The sequence below is a fragment of the Elephantulus edwardii genome, unplaced genomic scaffold (genome assembly GCF_000299155.1).
Source record: "Elephantulus edwardii isolate Elephantulus edwardi_28Jun2011 unplaced genomic scaffold, EleEdw1.0 scaffold00202, whole genome shotgun sequence".
NCBI classification, from domain to species: domain Eukaryota; kingdom Metazoa; phylum Chordata; class Mammalia; order Macroscelidea; family Macroscelididae; genus Elephantulus; species Elephantulus edwardii.
The window spans coordinates 3,235,092-3,242,048 of NW_006399952.1; the positions used below are offsets into that span (position 1 = coordinate 3,235,092).

Sequence of the window (6,957 nt, forward strand, 5' to 3'; positions counted from 1 at the left end):
TGCTAGGATGCTGAACAAGTTTCAGCAAACCCTGCAGGCTAAGATGAACTAGCAAGAAAGGCCTGGCGATCTACTGCCAAAATCAGCCAGTGAAACCTCTGTGGATCCTGTCAGATCTCCAACTGACCAGACCTCCCAAGCCAGCCAGACCAGGTGTTTCCTTCTATTGTGCAGGGGTCCCTACTAGCAGGCCAACTCCAACTACAGCCTTTACCCAGCACTATTTTCCCTAGTGCAACCACTTCCTCCTTCCAGCAGGTTCCAGCAACATTTCATCTGCTTGTGTGTCAATAATTCCACTACGTTGTTTAGCTGACTTATTTCCCCCTGCTAGATTGTTAAGAATCCAAGTGTTATTCCTCTCTACACCGTAGCTCTAGTAAAAAGTTTGAGCTTATATATGTCTGAATTACACAGACTGTTGAAGGAATCAAGAGAAAGGCAGGATGTAGTAAGGCACAGCTCCTGCTGTCTACAAATGCTTTCATCCAAGAGAATACTCTCAAACGAAGCCTACATTGCCCCACTAAGAAAGAGTCTGCCTTTCCACTCAGGGAAGCTCTCTCTTCCTTTCCATTTTGATGATTTATTGATCAACCACAGTGCAGCTCACAAAGGCAAGGTGGGGAAGAAATAAAGGGGGAGAAAAGGAGGGCCTTTTTACTCTTATAGTGGGGGCAGTAGGGTCACTACACACTGTTGTACAAATGGGAGTAGCATGGCGCAACTAGACAAGGTTTCAAGGTATCTGTACAAGATAACAAAACAATGTAGGTAATCTAGGACTCGTTGGTTTTTTGTTGTTTTTTTTTTTAATCGCAACTAGTTGGCAAAATTAAAATATCCATGAAATCTAGTCTGGGTTGGGGAGGGAGATTACACATTATGTGGCTTCTAAAATCAGTAATTTCCCTTCCTACACTTGCCCTCCGTTAATGATTGGATCTGACGCATGAGCCCTTTTCAAAAGAAGACAGGAAAGCTACACATTTAAAACATCCTTTCTATACTATATTTTCAACTCTGGAGAAAAGCTCTGGTGGCCTAGTGCTAAGAAGCTGCGCTGCAATCCTCAACGCAAGAGGTTCGAATCCACCAGCTGCTCTCCAGAGACCGATGGGTAATCTCTTTCCTTGCGACTAACTGCCTCAGGGTCTGTTCCAACTGGAAGGCACACACCACCACCCTATTGCAACGTGCGGGCATGGGGAGCTCGTCCACGCGGCTCTGTAACTGCCGAATCCCGGGCCATCAGAAACTCCACTTCTACAATGGAGCGCCTCACCCCCTTATGGCAGTCGCCAAGGCGTCGCCTCGGGACAAAGAAAGAAGCTTTCGAGAGAGAAAGCTGCGGCGGCGGCGGCGGCGACCCTGCAAGCCTCCCCTATGCCCACTCCCCGCGGCGCAAGAGGCTCCGACTGGGCAATGCAGCCCCTGAACACGGCGGCGACCGGCTGCAGCCGGTCCCAGCTCACAATGCGCCGAGCGCACCGCGGACATGAGCGCAGGCGCCGGAGGGGAGGGGCCGAGGCCCAGGTCCTGCTCAGCCGCCTTCCCTGTGCCTTCGCCCGCCCTCGTCCTCGCGGCGAGCCCTCCGCCCGCCCGGGAGCTGCTGCGATGGGAGGGCGGGGAGCGGCCAGACGGTCAACCCCAGCTCGGCCGGGTCACAAAGCCCCCTCCCTCCAGGTGGCCTGCGCGCCGTTCCCCTTCCTCTTCCGTCCCTCCCTGCTCAGCTCGCGCCCACCCGGCCCCGCCCCGCTCGCGCGGCTGTACGGCTGCCTGTGACGTCACGTAACCACGCCCCTCGCTATAAATACTGGCGTCTCCGGCGCCGCTTTCCCACACTCGCTGGCTCTTCACTCCTTTTCAACGTCTTTCTGTTCTTCCTCCCGTGTCGTAGGCTTCTCGGTTTCTTATTCTTTCTCGCTCTGCGGTGTGACGAGGCGGAATTACCCCCATCACCCAGTACTCTTCTTTTTTTATCCTGCCTGCGCTATTGTATTTCTCTCCTCCGGCCGCCGCCGCCACTGCTGCACAGCTGGTGTCGGTGCAGCGCGTTTCCCCCCACGTCGTTCCCGCAGCCTATGGCCCAGGCCGCCTTGGGTATTTCTGCTCAAGGTAACCACATCCCTCTTTAAAAATTCCGCCGAAAAAGAGAAGACGCTTTACCCGACTCTTTGGGCCGTTATCTCACGTGAGTACCCACCCGAGAGCCGTGGGGCTGGGACGCAGGGCCGAGCTCGGCGGCGGCCGGACTCCTCCTCGGCCGAGCCACGCCGCCGGCCGGGCATCCCCGCAGTGCCCCGCGGCCGGCAGCCTCTAACATGGCGGCCGGCGGGCTGTGTGGCGGGTGTCGGTGCCGCCGGCGGCGGTGGCAGCGAGACGGCGGAGCGGAGGCGCAGGCCGCCCCTCGGGGGCTCCTCTGGAGGCCCCGGGACTCGATGGAGCCGGAGCCCGAGCCGCGGTTGGGGCGAGGGGGCGTGTGCGCGTTGGGCGCGCGCGGGGGTCTCGCCGCCGGGGTATCGCGATCGCCTCCCGGCGGCGTGTGGTCCCCACCCCTCTCCCGTGGTGCATTGCTCTTTCCGGGGAGGGGGTCTGGCTCGGGGGTCCTGCGAAGCCGGGGTCCTGCAGCCCTGGTCCCCCGAGCGGCCCCGCCGCCTCGGCCACCATCGGGAGCCCCAGCTGGCGGGCTGCGCTGCCGGCTGGGAACGGCCGGGGCCCTGGGTTATGAATGGAGCGGGGCGGGCCCCGGCCGGCCTCCGGTGACAGCTGCCGGGGGAGCGCGGGTTCTCGGGGGGTGCCGGCTGGAGGGAAGGCGATGCCGCCCGGGCTCGGCGGCCCCGGGGCTCGGCGGCGGGGAAGCTCCGATGTCAGGTCGCCCGCACCAGGCCCTCGGCCCCGTTCTGGAAGCCTCGGGGCCGCTGCTCCGCCCCTTGCGGCGCTGCTGATTGGGCCGAGTCGCCTTCACTCACCCTAGTCACCTCCCGCAGCCTGCGGATTAGTCACCATGGCTTCGCCTTCGCCTCGGTGCCAGGATTCTCGGGGCAGAGAAAAGGAGACCGGGAGGCCGGGCTGGCTCACCCAATGCCACCGAGACTGCCGACGGTTCACGGGGGTGACCCTTAACGCAGTCCGTGTCCTCAGCCAAGAGGCTGGTGCAGAAACGCCGCCGTGTCCTGCGCCAGCTTCGCTGTTCTCAGCAGCCTCGTGGTCATTGCTGAGCAGGACTCCGTTATATGACTATAAAAACAGAAAGCTAAAGGGGAAAAAAATGTCTAAATCTTGTGGGAGAATACCCATCCGAGGAGCCAGCTGGTGGCTTGGAACCAGCCTTTGGGTTGGCAGCGTAACTCCTTACCTGCTAGGCCACCAGAGTTCCCCATTTATTCATTTTTTAAAAAATATTTTGGAGTTACTTTAGATTTTTTAAAAAAAATTGGAAAGATAAGAGTTCCTCCTTTTCCTATTAACATAATAACTATGGTACCTTTGCCACAACTAAGAAACTAGTCTTACTGAACCAACTACAGAGAGATGTTTCATTTCACCAGTTTTTTTTGCTTATGTTCTCTTTGTTCCAGGAGCCAATCAAAAATACCCCATTGCATTTAATTAATTGTCATGTTTCCACTGTTTCCAAAATGCCACAGAGACATTGCCATAACATCAGGTGTGCATGTCTGAGGTTTTGAAAGTGACAAGCGATAAGAGTATTAGGTGTTGTGGCTAGTGATTGGCTTTTTGGGTTTTTTTTGTTTTTGTTTTTGTTTTTTTTTGGTGTACCATCGAATCAGATCCAGCTGGCATAGGAGATGCCCCCTCCATCTCCAGTGGATTTGAACCTCCATCTGGTGGATTTGAACCGGTCACCAGAGCTTCCTGAGATTATTAGTTTTGTGTTTGGATCCCTGCCACCAGCACTAGTCCTGAGGTGTGTTTCGAGAGAATTTTCTTCAAATAAATCTCCACTTCAGTTGATGTGCACAGTCAGAACTAACTTGTAGCTGACCGTCCAGGAGGTTTTTGAAGCTGTAAATCAAATGGGAGATGGCTCATCTTCTGTGGAGCTACTCATGGATTGTCACAGCCAGAGAGGCTTGAACTGTGGCTTAGGAGCGCATCTCCTTACGACAGCTACCAGAGCTGTCTAGCTAATGTGTGCATCCTTTTCTGAAAAAAATAATTTCTCCAGAGGTCTCACTCAACATTTTTAAACTTAAGGGCCATAACATTTCACATCACACATTTCATTGCTTGTGTTAAGCAACAGAATGACTAAATATAAGTGGTAAATAACTCTCAACTATGATGATTATCAGCCTGGGATAGGATAATTGAGAATGAACTTTGCAACCCACTGGTAGCTCACCTTACTGCAGGGTTTCAGAGACTGTAAATCTCATGGAAGGAGATCACCCATCACCAAGTCAACAGCATGGTATGGAATGATTGGAACTCTTATTGTGGTACATTATTTGAGATCTAATGTAAGATAACCATTTATATTGGAATGGGTTCTTCCCTCATTATTTCTAATTATTTTCCTTTATCCTAGCGCCTCTTACCAGGTACATGCCTACCTACAATGCTTTGGAACTCCCTCATATGTGTAATTTCTTTTTTCCCCCTCCTTTTTTCTGGCTTTCTCACTACTTTCCTAGCAAATAGTACCAGGTTTTATTGTTTTAAAATAGTAACCACTGACTTACAGAGAGGAAGTATGGGGTACATAGGGTTTTGGTTTCGAAATGGTTTGTGCATCCAGTCCTGTAGCGAGGGAGACCATTTCTAAAGACTAAGCAGCATTTTGTACTCAGCCAGCCCCTTGTGCATGCATTTGTTCTTAGTGATAATAGAGTATAGGTAGGTTATAATTAGGAAATAAGCTACTTAGCTTACAAGCCCAACTTTATAAGATTGTTTTCAAAGCATCATTTCAGGCATGTAATGTATTAGCTAAATCATAAAATTTTACTTACCTTCCTGATACTAGAAGCTTCACACTTTAAGAACTTGGGTATTCAGAGGAAAGGAGGTATTCTAAGTAGAACATTTGCTTATCAGGGTAGTGATGATCCTTTAAAGTTTTTATATTTTAGGCCAGTTACAAATTTGAGTTTCAGGGGACTAATAAAAGGGGGGGATTTCATTGAAGACAAACTTCTCATGAATAAGTAAAAGAATAAGGTGGTTATGATGGTCAAATTCTGTGGATTTTGTAGTAAAGCAACTTGGAAATGTTTACTCCATGAAAAAAGTGCTTGGCCTCTGGTAAATTATTTGAAAACATTTTGTGTGGTGATACTATTAAAATATGAGATAGGTCTTTTGTATGGTGATACTATTAAAATATGAGATAGGTCCTTTGAATCCACCAGCTTCCTCTGGTGAAAGATTCCCAGTCTCCAGCGATTTATTGCTTTTGAAAGCCTGCTGGAAGGTCACCTGTGGGTCAGTTCTGATTTTACAGTACGCGGCAACAGTGAATACGTATTAAAATAAGATTTCATCTTACTCTTGCAGTTAAATTTAAACTAATCTACTTGAAACACAGCTTAACTTTTTTAGTATTAACTCTTCCATCTTATTCTTTAGGGCGTACTTTCTGACCAAGTATACAACTACCCAGAGGGCCTAGGAGAAGTGCTGTATAGAGAGCAGTTCGATTTCAACGCTGAGCCACCTTGGGAACCTAGCTGATGATAGGGGGGTTCCATCTCCTAACTTGTCCATGTAAGTATTTTCACATGTTTGAATATCTTGCAAAATTGAAGTTCAGGAAGATGTGATATGGCTAGATCTTTGCAAAATTTTGAAATTCCTTAAAGTATAGCAACCTTAAGCTTTTTCAAGTTCTAAATTCCTATAACAGCTTCAATTGTGTCTGAATTTTTCTGTTGTATTGCTTTCCAATGAATAGATGGCTTGATTTTGGGGGTAATATTTGACAAATATTACTTAGATTTATATAGCAGGGTAAGTTTTAGGAAATCTTGGCCCAAATTTTGATATAAGTTGTAGAAAGAGTTTTTTGCATTTAAGATTGACTGTCTTGAGCAAAACACCAGGTCAGCAGTTCCTGTGATAGTGACGTGGTACCATTCTTGGTGTGCAGCCATTCTTGCTCTCCTTTTCTCAATTCTTCTCCCTTTTTAACATAAACCTGGTTGCTATCACCATTTCTAGACTCTAGCTGATCTTTCAAGTTGCCATGCCAGTTTGATCCTGTATAGTTTTTTAAAATTTTATTTTAATATATGTGATCGTGGTTACAGATACATACTTGGTGCTTTACTTAAAAAGTATATATAGACAGTCTGCAGTGCATCTATGACATGTATTTTTATTTTATTTTAATAAGGGTTTAGGGTTTTAATCTAATCACTTATGTCAAGTTGATTCCAACTCAGTGACCTTCTAAGTTTCAAGGCTTCATATATCATCCATGGAAAAATTTGAAATTCTGTGTAGGAAGCTGAATATCAGACTTAATATTTCACCAAATTTCTGCATCAGGAGATGAGGAGAGGCATAGATACAAGCAAGAATTCCCCTTGTAGCATCAAGGCAGACCTTGGATGTTTCCATAATTCTTAGTTTGTATCCCTCTCTCTGAGATCAGCATAAGGTAAATAATGTTGTTGTTGTTGTTGTTGTTGTTATGTGCCATCGAGTCGTTTAAATTTATCTATTTAGAAGATTATCCAGGAGGCTGGGCTCTATGAGGAGAAATGTGAGGTCAAGATTGGTGGATGATTTATCAGCAAGCTGCGTTATGCAGATGACACAGCCCTGCTTGCTGAAAATGAAGAGGACTTGAAGCACCTGCTGCAGAGGGTCAAGGACTGCAGCCTACAAATATGGATTGAGGCTCAATGTCAAGAAGACAAAGATTCTCACCACTGGACCAATTGGCAGCATCAGGATGGATGGTGAAGAGATTGAGATTGTACACAG

The 6,957-nt window shown here is 48.3% G+C and overlaps 1 protein-coding gene across 1 annotated transcript in view; it reads left to right on the forward strand.

The window, feature by feature from the left end:
- The first annotated feature begins 1,871 nt into the window (after positions 1-1,871).
- AZIN1 (antizyme inhibitor 1) overlaps positions 1,872-6,957 on the forward strand; it is a 33,025-nt gene continuing 27,939 nt past the window's right edge. Inside the window, exons 1-2 of the mRNA XM_006897157.1 lie at positions 1,872-2,194; positions 5,596-5,733. The gene's annotated coding sequence lies outside the window, so the exon portion shown is untranslated. The remainder of the gene's footprint in view (positions 2,195-5,595; positions 5,734-6,957) is intronic.